The sequence below is a fragment of the Eurosta solidaginis genome, chromosome 4 (genome assembly GCF_040869045.1).
Source record: "Eurosta solidaginis isolate ZX-2024a chromosome 4, ASM4086904v1, whole genome shotgun sequence".
In the NCBI taxonomy this organism is placed as follows: domain Eukaryota; kingdom Metazoa; phylum Arthropoda; class Insecta; order Diptera; family Tephritidae; genus Eurosta; species Eurosta solidaginis.
The window spans coordinates 92,963,964-92,982,512 of NC_090322.1; the positions used below are offsets into that span (position 1 = coordinate 92,963,964).

The 18,549-nt window shown below is 38.9% G+C and overlaps 1 protein-coding gene and 1 pseudogene across 1 annotated transcript in view; both read right to left on the reverse strand.

Annotated features, from left to right (window-relative positions):
* The window catches only part of Rbcn-3A (Rabconnectin-3A), a 2,573,828-nt gene that overhangs the window by 1,672,630 nt on the left and 882,649 nt on the right, over positions 1–18,549 (reverse strand). The gene's annotated exons all lie outside the window — the stretch shown is intronic.
* On the reverse strand, positions 880–16,956 carry LOC137247661 (uncharacterized; annotated as a pseudogene).

Below are 18,549 nucleotides of genomic sequence, written 5' to 3' on the forward strand. Positions count from 1 at the left end.
AGTGCACGGACTTTAACAATTGGTAGATTTGCAAACTTTTTGACCCATTATCCTTTCCTGCTACTCCTACCACCAAACCAAAAAAATCTAACACTATTTCATTATCTTCGCATTAAAACCAAATATTGTAATCATTTGGTATTGAATTTCCGCGCACATCCAAATAACATTAAGGGGTGAGGCTGACCAAACCAATCAAAATTTGAAACATTTGTGAACAGACTTCAAAGACAAGAAATAAATTTGGTTATTAAATGAATGTAGTAAAAGCGCACGCATATATTGTCCTGCTCTATCTTCATCAATTTTTTGTTATGAATAAGTTTGAACGAAAATAAAAAGTTTTAAGTGAACGATAACATGCCGAAATCGGTTATTTTGGGGCAGGATTTTGGGACTTAGGAAAACTATTGTTGGAATTAGACGTTTCGTTAATTTTTTGTTTGTATATTTCAGGAGATAGTGAGTATCCTAAGGCATAAGTTGTGCATATACAAATTTACATGGAGTTTTGGTTTGGTTTACATGGTTTTGTTGAAAGTGTTATTTCCGTGAGATGTTCTTTATGTATTTTACAATAAGTCATGAATTGTGTTGTCCAAGTATAAACTGTAGTTGTTGTTTTCTTGGACAAAATCCACCCACAACTACTGTTTTCATTTTTTCGTCTGCCACCATTCCCATTTTAGAAGTTCGCTCACTGGTACCCGCATACCAACGGCAGAAACAAAAAAAACGCACATTCATACATGCCCGTGTATAGAATGTAAAATTCCTATGAATTGAAACAGCGGGAAATGTATCAAGTGATGTTCCATTCTTTCATTCTTTACTACGGCGTGGACTGGCCTACACCTATTTGTGATAATTCGTAAAAAATTAATATGGAACAATTGTGGTAAAAAAGTCTTCTCCTGACAACTCACAAATCTGGCCTGGCACTAGTACGCGTAAGTTAGGCAATTTTTTTTCTTTTTTTGAAGGCCAATACAGCACTATCGTTCAGTGCAAGTTGTGCAATTTCACATGGGTGACAGCATGAAAATATTCCAACAAACGCAATAAGCCAGCGGATTCAACATTATTACAATTGAGGTTAACAAGCCGTATTCGTAAACTAAACTCGCTAATGACATCCATGCGATCTTGATAGTTGTAAGGCACCGCACCAATTAATTCCTATATATTAGCACCAGTCATTTCAAAAAAATTCTCGTAGATATATCCCACAGAGTCATACCAGTCAAGTGGTTCATTTTGAAGGTTTTAGATGCATACTTGATATGGTTGAAGATATTACGAAGACGTCGGCATACCCGCGAAGCGTATCTGATCGCGTAAGGGTAAGTGCAAACATATGCCTTCCATTACAAAATATTTGTACACATAGGTGAATGGAGATCAATCGAATCGCCATTCAGGTTCAGTGTAGCAATACGTGCATTGAAATCAACGCTACTTTTTTTTATATGCTTCAGGTTGTTGTCAACTCTCGCAGGCACTCAAAAAGAAACGCTTTTCTGCAACTCATGACTTGAACGTTGTAGAGCTCTTGCTGCAGCTACTGGTTGCGCGAAATCTATTACACCAGTTGGTGGTTCTGACGTGCCTGTCGCATATTTATCGAGCATTAAATACACTTTGCCTACCTCACCAAATTGTTTAAAGTATTTGATAAGTTCTGTTTCAGTGACTTTGCCATGCAGTCGATATGCAGTGACAGTATAAACGGGAACGTCATCTTCGGCGTAGGCTTTATCGTCTAAGACGTAATAATTTGACTTAAGCTTTGTGAAATCCCTCGGCTGTCTTTAATCCACAGCTTAAAAATATTTAACGATATTTGCGAACCCTATTAGGCTTAGGTTTGGAATATTTTGCGCTTATTACTTAATTGTTCTAGCAATGTTTACTCATGCAATTCTGCATTGTATAGTATATGGGCATGGATACAATTCATTATGCCATGATTTTCGAAGTTAAAGTAAAGCAAACGACGAAGCTCTTTGTGAGCCACAAAGCACCGACATAATGCAACTCGTAAAGTTGTCATTTTCAAGTAGTTTGATTTCACGAATGAGATAAAATGTATTACTTAATACCGGCTGACTAAATAAATACTTCCCCTGACTAGAAAAATCGCCAAAAAATCTAACTAAAAGAGATGCAAGAAAAAGAGCGTAAATGGCGGACATGGGCCGACTCATCTCTTGTGCATCTCATGTCACCCAATTGCTATCGTACATTGGGTGAAGCACGTGAAACATTTGAATGGTTTGCGAAGGCATACGAGTGGGATGTGTATTCCCCGAAATGGGAACGCGATTTAATGGTAAATGTGGGCACTGTTGCCATGTGGGTATAAGTAAGATGTTGCAACGCCAACATACTCGTACCGATGATGTGCGATCTCGCATTTATGCAGCGCTTGATAAGTGGACGAAAGAGCTGGAAAAAGTAAAGAAAATGTATGAGTGGCGATCGACCGAATTTAGCTGATTTATCCGTATTTGGGGTACTTAATAGTATGGAAGGATGTCAAGCTTTTAAGGTTTGCATGGAAAATACTAAAATAGGCAAATGGTACAATGGTATGAAGAAGTTGGTTGAACGAAATCACGGTAGTTTAGTAAGAGGCTCGAACTTGGCACCTTTACCTGCTTAGATCTCACACAATATCTGTTTAAATTTGTAACGTTGACAAAAAAATACATATAACTATATGTACGTATATAGCAATATAACAAATCTTACTTTATACATTTTGAAGCTTCAGTGAATAAAGAAAAGTTTGCGAAGCTCAGTTCAACAAATATAATATTCGTAGCACTAATATAAATATATTATTTTTCATGTATAGAAATGACATATTCGCTCAAATTTGCACGGATCAAACAAATTTATAAAGCAATTTCCGACACCCTCGGAATATAAGCTTCAAATCTAGGGGCGGGCTTTTGTAACTTATTTCGACCCAGTCTTGAGCCCAGCTTTAATAGTGAAAATTAGAGAGCGTAAGGCAACCTGATATACCGCGTACTAACCACAAATATCTGAACTGCAGCTTTCAGATATTGTCTATTTAAAAAAATAAAATTCTACTGAAACTATCAAGCATATTGAGAGCGGTTAGAATCTTAGAAATCGATGTGAAAGCTTGAAGTCTGAAGTTTTGTTTTTTTTTTTCATACTATTTGCCCCGCTCTGAGGTGTATATAGACGGGATACGGGATATCATAAGAATAACCACAAAGCCCAATGGACCTGGGATCAGCTCTACAGCTAGTTTCAAATTTCGTATACATGTAAATGAGTGCTCAGATAGTAAGCAGCCCGCTTATAAGTCGACCATCTTAGCCTTGCCAGTTAAAACATACGTATGATCATAAAGGGCTGGCACCTAGATCTTATTCCATTATAATGCGTGCGTCACAAGACTTCAATGAGGAAACGTATAAACTTAATGCGAAGAAATGGACCTTAATGTTTGCCAGGTGCGTAAACTCTGTAAACCTTGCAAACTTGTATGAAAAATCGTTTTTAAATCTTTAGTTACTGGTTTAATATATTCTTTACTATTCAGAATATAAATTGAAATGTGTCTGTTAACGAGTTCAAAATTCATACGAACAAGAGCACTCCGAGGCAGAAACGACTCATATGTCGTACATATTTAGACTCATATCAGACAACCATCGCAGACGGAAACATTTAATTTCTTTAAAAAGATTTGTACATGTATGAGTCATGTAAGAGTTATAAATGACTCATATGACGCGTAAGCATATCAGGCGCATATCGCGTATAGAAACTATTTTTGATCTGCTAAATGTTAAAAGTAAACGCGCCGATTCAGGCATGTTGTATCATGGCTACAATCATTTCTTTTAACTCATATATGACTTCAGCAATTTTTAAAATATGTGTTGTTGCTTTTTATAATAAAGCTTTTGTAATTATACGGAATTTCATAAATATAATTTCTAAGATATATTTCAAGTTTCCTAAACAAGAATTTTGATTTTAGTCCACTTATAATTCTTCACATGTATTCATGTTTTGAATCAAGACTAGATATAATTTCACGTCATTCGACGCGTGCTGAATAGTGTTCATCTATAAATATGTGGTTCAATTACGACAAGAATTTTGTGTACATAAGGCCATTCTAAATCCTCTAATTAGGATAAGACCCGATCAATTCCTTTTACGAGTAAAATAACGTTCTTGACCTTCTAAATTTGGAGACATAAGTAAAGGAAGTAATTATTTATAAAGAGTTCTGTGGCAGACCGTGAGTCTGCATTAGGGTTCTGGTGTCCTCGCTCGGGGTGAGCGAGTGAATTTTTGGGTTGGATTGGTATGAAATAAAAATAGAATGGGCCGAGTCCCTTTGTTTTCTGTGGCAGATGCGGATCTGCGTTAGGGCTTTTCTGGTATCCTCGTTATGGGAGAACGAGGGAGTGGGGAGATTTTTTTTTTTTGAAAGTTTAAAAATTGAATGGGCCGGAGAATGCCTTTGGTTTCGGTGGCAGATGCGGATCTGCCTTAGGGTTGTTGGTTGGCCTCGTTCCGGGTGAACGAGAGCTGGGGTTGATTTTTTGAACGGAGGGATGTGGAGGAACGGAAGGACTGTTAAGAGGAACTCGTGGTCCTTTCACAATCTATCTCCGTAGGAAGAAGGATCAGTTTGACCAAAGGTCGTCTGACTTGACCCTTCTCGGTTATGAGGTCGACTACACGTACTCGGTTATCTTCGCCGGGGTGCACGTTGACGACTCTACCTAACCTCCATTCGTTGGGAGATAAGTTGTCCTCTTTGAGGACAGCGAGGTCTCCCACTTTTATATTTTCTTTGGGATGCTTCCACTTCACTCTTTTTTGAAGTTCGGATAGATATTCCACCTTCCATCGCTTGCAGAAAGTATGATGGAGGGCTTTGAGTTTCTGCCACCGATTGATCATCGAGGCAGAGCTCTCACTGGCATCTGGTTCTGGTGGAGCCAGCAGGTGGCTACCGGTTAGGAAATGTCCTGGGGTTAGTGGTTCCAGATCCGTTGGGTCATTCGACCCTGGACTGAGTGGGCACGAGTTGAGGCACGCCTCAATCCTGCACAAAAGGGTTTGGAACTCCTCCATGGTGTACTTATGGGGAGACGCGATCTTTTTGAAGTGGCTTTTGAATCTCTTCACTCCCGCCTCCCACAAGCCGCCCATATGTGGAGCGCCGGCGGGAATACAATTCCAGCTTAATGCTTGATGGCTGTACTTTGAGACTATGTTGTCTCGGCTTTCTGCCAGGAAGGCTTTAAATTCGGATCGTAAAGATCTTGACGCTCCGACAAAGTTTGTACCATTGTCGGAGTAGATGTTTTTCGGACATCCTCTTCTCGCGATAAAACGCGCAAAGGCTGCGAGAAAGCCTGGGGTACTAGGTCACTAGTGGCTTCTAAGTGGATGGCCTTAGTGGAGAAACAGACAAAAAGGCATACGTAGCCTTTTGACAGTCGGCATCCCCTACCGCGGTAGCTTTTGATGTCGAAAGGCCCCGCGAAGTCTACCCCGGTATTGGTGAATGCGCGATTAAAAGTAGTCCGTTCGCAGGGAAGGGTACCCATAAGTTGGGACTGCGCCTGCTTTCGATGAATAATGCAGGTTTTGCAATTGTGGATGATGGCTCTAATCATGGTCTTAACATTCGGTATCCAGTATTGGGTTCGGATAAGACAGAGCATGAGCTGGTTCTCGCCATGAAGGGAGTCATGATGAACCATCATAACTGTAAGGCGAGACAGCCTACAATTGTAAGGCAAGATGATCGGATGCCGCTCGTTGTATGACATGTATTTTGAAGCCCCTAGACGCCCTCCTGTTCGGATAATATCATCTTTGTCGATGTATGGGTTGAGTGACAGGATTTCACTCTTCCGATCAATAGGTTCCCTATTTTTTAATTTTAAATATTCTGTACCGTAAAATTGTTTCTGGCAGACTCGTATTAATGCTTGAGTCGTTGCCTTAATCTCATCGGCTGAGATTATGCACGACTTTTCTTGGAACACTGCTTTAGTTTTAGGATGCGTTATTTTAAAATGATCTACCCTTGTCGTGGCATATGTTTGTGCCCTCTTCTCCTCAACGGACGTTTTGTATTCGGTCTCTTGTGCTGGCCAGTGGGAATTGCCTTCTTGCAGCCAAGAAGGTCCCTGCCACCACAACGACTTGTTAACCAACTCTGATGCAAGTAGTCCTCTGCTTCCTAGATCCGCTGGATTAGATTCCGAGTCCACGTGAAGCCAGTCCTTGCTACCAACCACATATAAAAAATATTAGCGATTCGGTGTGCGACGAAGGTTGACCAGGAACAGGGCGGCTTTCTTATCCATGCGAGTACGATGGTTGAATCCGTCCAGAGGTGAACTTTTGCTGGTCCCAAATGAATGTTTCGGAATATTGATTCCATGATTTCTGCAAGCAGCACGGCGCCGCAGAGTTCCAAACGTGGTAGCGAGATGGTTTTCACTGGAGCTACTCTGGTTTTTGCTAAAAGTAAGTGTATGAAAACCTGAGCGTCTCTTTTCACGCGCATGTATACCGCTGCCGCATATGCTTTCTCGGAAGCGTCACAGAAGCCGTGGATTTCTATGTCGTCTTCCGGTGAAAAATTTACCCACCGCGGTATCCTAATGTTATCTATTTCGCTATAGTGTTGGGTGAAATTTTCCCACCGTTCTAAGTTAGTTGGGGAGACAGGTTCGTCCCACCCGGTGCCCTCTAACCAGATATTCTGCATTAGTATTTTTGCCACTATGACCATTGGTGCAAGCCAGCCTAAAGGGTCGAAAAGTTTAGCTATAGCGGATAGGATTGCGCGTTTGGTGACGTTCTCGCCATTCTCTAAAACTCCTGCGGTGAAGTAAAACATGTCTGAATGTGCGTTCCATCGTATTCCGAGTGCCTTCACCGAGCTAGCCTCTTCAAACGCTAGGAAGTCCTCGCTGAGTAGCTCCGTTTTGGGGATGTCCTGAAGGATTTCCTCACAATTTGATGTCGTTGTTGCGTAATGGAAAGCCAGCTGAGTGTAATGCTTCGCGAATCTCGTTTCTTGTTTTGATAGTTGACGCTATTGTATGCCCTCCAGATAAAACGTCGTCGACATACATACTTTCGCGTAATATACCCGATGCTATTGGGTGGATATTTTCTACTTCATCAGCCAATTGTAGAAGTGACCGTATCGCGAGGTAGGGGGCGCAGTTTACACCAAAGGTGACAGTCTTTAGTTCGTAAAGACTGATGGGTTCGTTGGGGGATGTTCGGTGGACAATTCTTTGAAATTTGGCGTGATTATCGGTCACCCAAATTTGCCTATACATCTTTTCTATGTCACTATTAAAGACAAAGCGGTACAGTTTCCAACGTATAATTAAAATAGGCAAGTCTGCTTGGAGTACTGGACCTGGGTGGAGTATGTCGTTTAGACTAATGCCATTTGCTGTCGGCGTTGAAGACGACGCGCACTTTGGTAGTGGCACTTTCCGCCTTTACCACGGCGTGGTGGGGCAGGAAATAATTATCTGAATCGTCGGATGGAATATTGTTTTTGATTTTTCTCATATGTCCAAGCGTTTCGTATTCGGATAACACCCGAACATACTCTTTCCCTAACTCTTGGTTTTTCAGTAATCGCCCCTCATTTCTGAAGAATTGTGAACTGCGCGCTTTACGGACGGTCCTAATGCAATCTTCTCAGGGTAATCCTGTCTGAATGGTAGCGAAACTGTATATCTTCCACTTTCATCACGTTTTGTTGTGTCCTTAAATAATTGTTCACAATACCTTTCTTCTTCATTAAGCATTTTGTTTTTGGGAACATTTTCTACCTCCCAGAAAGCTTTTAATTGGTTGTCCAACGCAACCTCGTTGTAGAATGACATGATGCTCTTCGTTGGACTCGGTGCTTCGATGCGACCGGTTAGTATCCAATCGAACACTGTCTCTTGGGCCAAAAGTGTATTTAGAACATTCTTTTTCAGACCGCTCAGTATAATTTGGGGGTATATGTCTCCTCCAAGTATGAGGTCTACGTCTTCGTTGATGTAGAACCTTTTGTCTGCCAACACCAAGTCTGGGAATGCCTGCATAGTCATGGCGTTGATATGGCAGGATGGAAGATTCCCATTGAGTTTGGCTAGGACTAGAACGGGTGTGGTCAGGCTGAAGCAGGCATCCACTGGTGAACGTAATTCAATTTTGGATGCCTCTTTCACCTGAGCTGACACCGCATTTGTGATGCCTGAAACTTGGGCATGCATTTTTCTCGCTGGCAAATTGATTCTGCGTTTCAGTCTTTCAGTTATAAAGGAACATTCAAACCCTGAATCAATTAATGCCCGTGCGGAGAAGTCGGTACCATTATGGCGAATGTGTACGCGAGCAGTTCCTAATAGCACGCCTGTGCTGGAATTGGCATTACAGGATTTTACATTCTGGTTCGCAGATTGTCGCGCCTGTGCCGAAGTTGTTGGGATATTATCCGCATCTTTGAAAGGATTGCGTACAGCCGTGTGCTGAGATGTATCCGCATGCAGAAGCATGTGGTGACGAGAGTGGCATTTGGAACAGTTGTAGGAACTGGTGCACTTCGTCACGGTGTGTCCTGGGGATAAGCAATTCAGGCAGCCACTTGTGGATTTTATAAATTTAATCCTTTCTACTGGGGTTAACTCGCAGAAGGGCGAACAGTTGCGTAATCTGTGTTCAGGGGATTTACACATTTTACAAATTGATTTTATTGTTTGCTTGGATACTTTCGTTTGAAAAGCACCAAATCTCTTCGTAGGGGTTTCTGACGATTGTCGCGATGCGTTTGGTTTTTGCACTTTCGAAGTGGTATGCCCTGTAAAACCAGACACTGTTTCAAGTGTCTGAAACCGATTAGACAGGAATTTATCCATATCCTCCCACTTGGATATATCCATTTTATGGTCTATACTTTGCTCCCAAAGAGCCAACGTGCTCTCTGGTAACTTGGTTGAGCAGAGATACGTCAGGATTGCATCCCAATTGGAAGTGTCAATTTTGTGGCATTTGAGGGACGAAATACAATTATTTGTTCTCGTATCTTTCACACAAGTTTTTCCAGGCCATAGCGAAGCCTTCATTTGTGAGAGGGCATTTTTTAACGATATCTTTTGCTTCGCCCTGCGTTTTGTTGTTGAGATGGAATAACTTTTCCACCCCTTTCAAGCTGGAATTGTTTATATATATTGCCGTGAAAGGGCGCGAAAAGTTGGCCAAGACAGATAATCCCCTTTAAAAACTTCCGTGTCACAAGCAGGGAGGCGAATTTTATGCCCATGAGGTTCTTGGTCAGGGTTGACGTTCTTTTCATCCTTCTTGTATTTTTCTGCCTCAGCAGATATAGACGCTGAACATCGCACCTAGATTGCGTATGCTGCCTTTTGCTTCTTTCTGATCGCCATAACGTCATCCGCTGACACCTCATCAGATCCCAATAGCGAATCAAACGCAGACTTTACCTTCTTCCACAAGAGCCGCAACTCTTCCTGCTGTATTGCAAGGGTGTGTTTGCTATGGTCGGAATAAGGCTGTAATCTTTATCAAACTCTGCGATTGATTCTGCTAAACGGATGTAGGTTTCCATTGTTTTATTTACGTTTATTAACAAGAAAATTGCCGATTATAGAAATGGAACGCTTTAGAGTAAAAATACCTGCCCAGCCGTAAATAAATACTTGAAATTCGAAGCTTTATTATTTATTTTTATATTGCAGACTTTTTGTCTCGGTAGCGACAACAACAGAGGTTTATTTTTCAACTGTTTTTGTCACAACAGCGACAACAAAAAGGGGTTTATTTTTGGACTTTTGCCTCGGCAGTAATAACAGAAAAAGGGGACCACTCGCCACCTACACAGTTTAATGGTTTAATTGTAAAAAAGAAAAGTGCGTGTGATATTGTTTTTCGGAATTGAAAATAAGCGGAAAAAAGTGTAAAAAAGTGTTTTAAGTGACGTGAGCGCCTGCTTAATTAAATTGTACTTGATTTTGTGTCTGTGATTTACAAATCAACAACAACAAAAAATGGTTAAATATCGTGAGGTTGTTTGAAAGTGAGGTTATGTTATCCTCTTCCTTGTGTTGTGTCTGGAAAACCTTACCACTGGTGGGGGGATAGACCAGATAATCACAAGGACAGAAATAAATGAAAAACAAGTGACTTCAATTTTGAAACAAGGAATTAAACAATTGGCGCTCACAAAAATAAACTTCAATGTGTACACTTTTTTTGAACTCACTTCTCCGCGCACAATAGGTGTTTTTCTTTATTTTTAGATAACCAGCACTCGAAAAAAAAGTGGCAAGAAATATAAACTTACTTTGTTTTTTGTGGAGAAATTGATTGTTGCAATAGGCTGTGGCAAATCTTTGGCAAATTGTGCTGTGTTTCCGGTGGCTGCTACTATGTGTTTTATATGCTCGCAATGAAAGTCGCGTGTTATTTTTTTTTTGGCTGCTGGGGCAAATCCTTTGTGGCAATTCTTTGCCAAATTTGGTAGTAGGCAAAATCCTTCGGCAAAAGTTTATGAGGTGGATAAATTGTGCTGTGCAGGTAGATTCTCTGGTGCAGTGGACTGTAATTTTAGGCTTTTAGTTCCTTTTTTCGGTGAGTAAGGACCAATGTTCGGCCTGAGTGCGTCGTAAACCGGCAGTGGGTAGGCGCACAAGGGTCAATCTCTGGAAGATTCACGCAGAAAAGAGATAAATAAAAACACAAGAGGATTTGCCTCGTTATAATGGGATTTAATCAAAATAAGAGAAAAGTACAGTGCCAAAGTGATGTGATATTTTACCTGTATACAAAAAGTACGGCGTTGATCCTTGGACGATGCGTATCGGTAGGCGGTTGATCGAGAAAGAGGCCGGTTGTGCCGTTGATGACAACCGCTAAGCCGCGAAAAGGTCCTCTGGTATTAAGGAGGGGAAAAGCCACACACACAGCCACCCTTACGTATACGTTAATGGGTGCTGACAACCTGCACACACACACGTGCATGTGGATGAAACGCATGCATATGCATGCATGCACACAAATGCGGCGTGAGTGTGGGTGGCTGGAAAGATTATTAAAACATTAGGGAGGGGCGCCGTCAATCAAGTGAAAGTTAGGCATTGGGCCTAAACAATAACAAAAACTAAAACAATATAAAAAATTTGGAAAAGTTTGAAAAACGTGCGAAATGAGCCGAAAAAGTTTGGCATAAATCCTTTATAACGGCGGGGTAAGTTTACAATATAGCGGTGCCGTTGATGACAGTGAATTTAGCGGTCACAATATAGCGGCACCGTTTTCCGAGGAAACCAAGCCTTAAGCGCCTGTATCACAAAAGAATAATTGATTTCTTGAAAATACATATACCTCATATTTAATGCCCGCGTTAAATCATAAATCAACTGCTGATTGGAATATCGTACTGTATAGGCTGCCAGTGCTAAAACGCCCTCAATCAGAACTTTTTCATTAACACTCACTTCAAATTGCAGTGATTTTATGCTCAGCTGAGCTGAACAAATTTCTGAAATAGGGTTTTTTTAATTTTTAGGTAGGGCGTTTTTACCTGGCAACCAAGATGAAATTTATTACTTTATTTATTCATTGCCACAGGTTAGGTTAAACTGGCCGGTCAATAAAGACAATCAGAACTTTTTCATTAACACTCACTTCAAATTGCAGTGATTTTATGCTCAGCTGAGCTGAACAAATTTCTGAAATAGGGTTTTTTTAATTTTTAGGTAGGGCGTTTTGACCTGGCAACCAAGATGAAATTTATTACTTTATTTATTCATTGCCACAGGTTAGGTTAAACTGGCCGGTCAATAAAGACCCCACATAAACTGAATGTGTCCATAGTGTTACCAGAATTTGTTTGACGACCAAACGGAAGAACCCCAATACCAGGACTTATGATATAGAGTAACTCCGTCCTCTTGGCAAATACTAGAATTTTTTTAGGACCTAGTTAATTGCTGCCTCGAGATCTGGCAACCCTGCCGCCCTAAAAACTGGAGCCTTGACGTAGCGAGCGCGGGATACGAGCACATAACATGCTCAACCGTTTCTTCCTGCAGCTCGCACCTGCTGTTACTGACGAGACCTAACTTATAAGCAGTGCCCAGTTAGTATGCCAATTCCTATTCATTGACACAATATTTTATTGAGCTTTGAAGTTATATGTATTTAATAATCAATAATTTGTAAATACAATTTTATCCGGTTTTGAAATAGCCGAAATAAGCAAAATCATTTCTCTGCACCGGGATCAGGTACAGACCCCGGGTTGTGTTCGATACCTTCCCGGAGGGGGAGATAATGGCGCAGTCCCGCTGCAAGGATCTGCTGGGAGGATGGCAATTTGTGAGAGAAGAAATTAAATGGGGTTAAATGGGGTTATCGTCCTCGGCAATTTGTTTCAAAACGTGCAGGAAACGGAGACGGCACAAGTCTATAACTGTTAGCAATCGATAGTGCCCAAGTTTAGATGTTCGTTCATTTCTCAGAACGATGCGTTGATAATCGGTCTCTCTGAATGCAATTTTATGAACTTGAACATTTTCTCAATATCAGTTGCGAAGATATACCGATGCTGGCGAAGACGTAAAAACACCCCAAAATAAATCGCATGGTGAGGTATTTTCAGATAAAAAATATAAAACACATAGGTTGAGTGTTTGTCATTGATTGAATTCTTTATTTGAAGTCACTTTCTTTTATACAAAATAGTTCTTACAAATACTTACAAACTAGATGTACATAAACTAAGAACACATAAATGCCAGTCAGCATATTATAATAACCTATTTGGATACATATGTAATTGGTTCGACCGTCAATATGACTAATAGACAAATATGTCGGTCAATGTGACGGGTTTGACAAATGTAAACAAATATGCATCGCATGTGCAGGCATTAATAACTCATTGTTGAACTTCCGCTGGAGTCGCGTAAATATTTGAGTCAGTTAAATTTGACTGCTTATGTGGTCTGCATATGGGTGTACAGTGAAAGTAAAACGCATTACAAGCAACGCTACAGCACCTGCCTTAGAAGAATGGCCGTACATAATTTGTGCACAATTATGTATGGTCATTCATATCATTTTACAAGCACGACCCACTTAAAATTGTTTGCGTTTATAGAATTTTAGTTGCCCTTTTTTTTGTGTGGGTCTCTTATTCATGGCATAATGGGAATTGGATGCCAAAACAATAAATTTGTCAGTTTATTTGTTTATATTAGTTTACATTTGTTTGTACAATGTGTTTACTTTTCTATTTTAATTTTTGGTTACCTTTTTTTTTTTTTTCTTTACATGTGTACATATTAGGTTGACACTTGTTTCTTATGTTTTTTTTTTTAATTGAAAGTACTTAATGAGAATTATGAGTAAATTGGAATTGCTTTTATATTAGTTTAAGCCTATTTTTATGAACTATTATTTCCTTATCTTTACCTTTTCTATCATTATCTCCTATTCTATGAGGTATTAAAGTAAGTTTGCTGTTTTTATCAATATTTTTTACTCTATAGGATCCTTTGTATTTATTATCTAACTTATGGCCGGCTTCCTCTCTAACTAATAATAAATCAGCTAAATTTATTTCTTTTCTGTAGGTAGTTCTATCATAATTTGTTTTTTGTTTTTCTTTAGCCTCTTGGACTAATTTCCTAGCTCGTTTCTGCGCTATCTGTAGTCTGTATTTGATTTCCTTGTCATAAGCCTCGTGATTGTATAGTGGGCTGATTGTGTTATCACCTAAAAATTCGTAAGTCGGAGGGTTTTTTGCGAATATAAGCTCAAAAGGACAATATCCATGTATGGTCGATGGCATTGTATTATAACAGTACGCGAAATACCTGAGGTATTCATCCCAATCATCTTTGTCACTGGATATGTAAGAACATACATATTCATTAAACGTTCTGTGACTGCGCTCTACAGTGCCCAAAGTTTGATGATGGTATGGTGTTGGGGTTTTATGCTCAATTTTCAGTTCTTGAAATAAGCTATTTTTGGATTCTGTTCCCATATCTGTTATGATTGTTTTCACGCAACCATAAGTCAAAATGAAATGCTCGAATACAGCTTTGGCGACTGTTATTACATGTTTGCTTGGGATTGGTAATTGCTACCAAGTATTTGGTTAGATCGCATATAATGGTAACTGCATATTCGTTTGCATTTATCGATTTCGGTAATGGTCCGACTGTATAGATTTGTACAACATCGAAAGCCTTTGGAGGTGTCTCCGTTATTGTCATTGGTTCCTTTATATGCTTATTAATTTTATTCATTTTACAGTCGATGCAGTTTTTTACGTATTTTCTTATGTAATTTTTCATGTTTAGCCAGCTATATTTCTGCTTGATTTTATTTGCCATGCGATTTATTCCGGGTGGCCACCACATATAGGATCGTCAAGATATTTATGCAGGATTTCTTTAATTTTTTCGACATTTTTCACATGCATAACTTCTGGGGTTAATGCAATTGTTAAATTTTTGAGAACCTTGTTACCTACTTCTATAAATTTGCCTACTCGAGTATAATTATATTTAAACAATTTGCCCCTAAGGGCAACTGTAACTTTCCAAGTCCTAAATTGCCGCCTTCTTTTTCAAGCCTGGTAAAGAATTCTCCTAAGTCAATCTTATCCTCAACAATTAGGTTGCTTGTATTTATAGTGCTACAAACTTTCTTTCCCTTTTTATATCTTTCATGAAAATGAAATGGTATATTAACTTTGGCACGAATCTCAAAATTGTAAGTCCTTAAAGGAAAATAGATGGACCCACCATTAAGTAAACCGAAATAATAATGATTTAGCCATGTGCGTCTGTCCGTCTGCCTGTTTGTATACAAACTAGTACCTCAATTTTTGAGATAAAACTTGGTGATAAAATTTGGTGATTGGCTATATTTAGGTGTCCCATTAGACATTTGTCGGAACCTACCGGATCGGACCACTATAGCATATATCCTCCATACAACCGATTTTTCTGAAAAAGAGGATTTTGTTATATCTTCCTCAATTTATCAGATTGAAGCTTCAAACTTCACCATATACTTTCGTATATTGCACATATTGTTGTCTGAAAAAATGGATGAGATCGGTCGTATATATAGAATATATCCACCACAACCGATTGTTCAGATAAGAAACTTTTCGTAATTATTGCCCTATTTTAAGAGCTAGAGGCTTCAAATTTCAACGAATGCTTACGTATATAGTTGTCTGAAAAAATCATAGAGATCGGTGGTATATATAGTATATATATACATTTTCGCATTTCAGCCCCATTTTAACAACTAAATAAATAAATAAATGTAAGGCGCGATAACCTCCGAAGAGATCTAAGGCCGAGCTTATCTTCCAACTGGCGTCGCGCTCCTCTTGATTTTCCCTACAAATTGGCCGGACGGGACCTACATGTTTTTTATGCCGACTCCGAACGGCATCTGCAAGGCAGATGAGTTTTCACTGAGAGCTTTTCATGGCAGAAATACACCCGGAGCGCTTCCCAAACACTGCCGAGGGGCGACTCCGCTTAGAAAAATTTTCTTCTAATTGAAAAATGTTATTTCTAAAATTTTGATGTTGCTTTGCCCGGGGTTTGAACCCAGGGCATACGGTGTGGTAGGCGGAGCACGCTACCATCACACCACGGCGGTCACCAACAACTAGAAGCTTCAAATTTCGCCAAATGATTACGTATATAGCATATATTGTCGTCTGAAAAAATCATAGAGATCGGTGGTATATATAGTATATATCTCATACAACCGATTGTTCAGATAAGAAACTGTTTGCAATTTCTCCTCTATTTTAACAGCTATAACCTTCAAATTTCACCAATTGCTTACGTATATAGTATATATTACTGTGTGAAAAAATCATAGAGATCGGTGGTATATATAGTATATATATGGTGGTATATATAATATATATATTTTTTTTTTGCAATTTCAGCCCCATTTTAACAGCTAGAAGCTTAAAATTTCACCAAATGCTTACGTGTATAGCATATATTGTTGTGTAAAAAAAAAATCATAGAGATCGGTGGTACATATAGTATATATCTCATACAACCGATTGTTCAGATAAGAAACTTTTCGCAATTTCTGCCCCATTTTAACAGCTAGAAGCTTCAAATTTCACTAAATGCATACGTTTATAGCATATATTGTTCTCTGAAAAAGTATAGATATCGGTGGTATATATATTATATACCCCATATAAACTGTAATTTTTGCCTCTTCTTTTACGGCTAGAAGCTTCAAATTTCATCAAATATTTACGTTTACGTCATATATTGTTGAAATACGTGATTCGCAGTCATAGTTTTTACATGCAGACCACAAAAACGTGAAACTTTGCATCCTCACACAAAGTACCTACCTATTTTTTATTTTATATTTATCTTAAAAATCGTTTAGGTATGTACATCTGTTCACTATATATTTCTTATGTTATACATCCGATTATTTGGAGATTACGAACGGGATAAGATTATTGTTCAGCCCCATTCATGAAAGGTATGAAGTCTTCGGCACAGCCGATAATAATATAATTTCAGGGGGGTCGAAAACGAGCCTGAAATGTCTTTTTACTTCAAATATATTTAGCGCTTCATATATTTTAGGGTTCTCTTTGTGACTTTTTTTATTTTTAATACTATTGCTAGTATTTGTAGCTGCTGATCTTGTTGTTACTTTCAGTACTTTACATGTTTCCACTGGCATTTCTTTTAGATTTGTCATAGATAATGCATCTGCAACGTGATTTTCCTTTCCAGCTATGTACTCCACTTCAAAATCATTTTCCTCTAAATCGAGTCCTACTCGTGTTAGTTTAGATGAAGGGCTTTTCATCAAAAATAAGTAGGTTAAAGGGCGGTGATCGGTTTTGAACAAGAATTTTCTAACATAAACGTGCGGTCTGAAAAATGTTATGGCCCAATGGATTGCTGTTAACTCCTTCTCTATTGTTCACCATTTGTGAATGATCTTGAAGGATAAGCAATTGGTAATTGTTTGCCTTCATGTTCTTCACTTAAGACTGCCCCACAAGCGTAACCACTAGCATCTGTAGTGATGCAGAATTCTTTACCAAAGTCTGGATACTGCAAAAGTTTTGGACTAATTAGTGCTTCCTTTAAATAGACAAAAGCTTGTTGTGATTATTCTGTCCAGTCAAAGGAAACATTCTTTTTGAAAAGCCTAGTTAGTTTTCAGGAATATTCTGCCAAATTCGGTATAAATCTTCTGTAGTACCCTTAAAAAAACGCAAGTACTCCATAAATAGTGTAAGGAATACTCCTTTAGGAGTATAGGAGTGCTCCAAAACTAATCTGTATTCATACAAAAAATGTGCTCAAATTAACATTGCCATGTCCTAGGAGAGTAGGTGATCCCACTCTCGCTTTGTTTGTGAGTACATACGTGAGAGTACTTTCCAAAGTACTTTCACTTTAGTACTCCATGGAGCACCCGCAGAGGATCATATGCCAAAGTACTCCAGAAAAACTACTTTATGGAGTATCTGCGGAACAGTACTATCTAAACTGCTCATGAAATATTACTCCATGGAGTACCGACAAGAGATTACTTGCGAAACTGCTCCCAAAACATTACTCCTTGGATTACTAGCAAAAGAGTACTCGTTAAACCACCCTCTATGGATTACCTAATGGAGTACCTACTGGAGATTACTTAAGAAAGTACTATCAAAGCATTACTCCTTGAAGGAGCTACGGAAGAGTACTTTTAAAACCATCGCTAGAGAAGAAGCCACCCAGAATAAAACATAAAATTTATAAAAAAATCATATTAGTTTCTATATTCACGCAAATGCTAAATAACATAAGACTATTCCATAACCTCTGATCCTTCGGCATAATTTGGAGTTTCAATTTGGAGCGTCGAATTTTCTCCATTTTTCAATCTACTCGCAAACTTTTCCCTCTTCACCTTCTGAATACGTCTTTTGTGACGTGCGCTGCATTCCATATTTTACCTTTATATATTTGGTTATAATTATTTTATTTGCTTTATTTTTCACCAATAAAATTGTTTGTCTTTTAAATTAAATTCACTCCGATAATTCTTTCCGACACAATTCCTCTTTGAATATTTCTCTATACATAAAACCAGTTGGGCGGTTTCATTTTATCAGAGTTGCGATAGTAAAATTTTATTATCAGTTATTTGTATGCAATATTTTACTTTTGGTAACTCTGTTCGATCGCCATCGTGTCGTGATCACGGTCGTTAAAACACGAGCAATGATCGGCTGATGGTGGTCCGCAAACGCTTTGCAAAGGAATATTGTTAGAGTAGTCCAACATGAAAAAAATGGAACACGTAATCCAACAATTTTTGCAGGTTAGTTAAAAAAAAGCTACGAATCATTTGACTTCGTCGGCTGTTTTGGGAACTGGATAGTTTTGAACTATTTCGAATTTG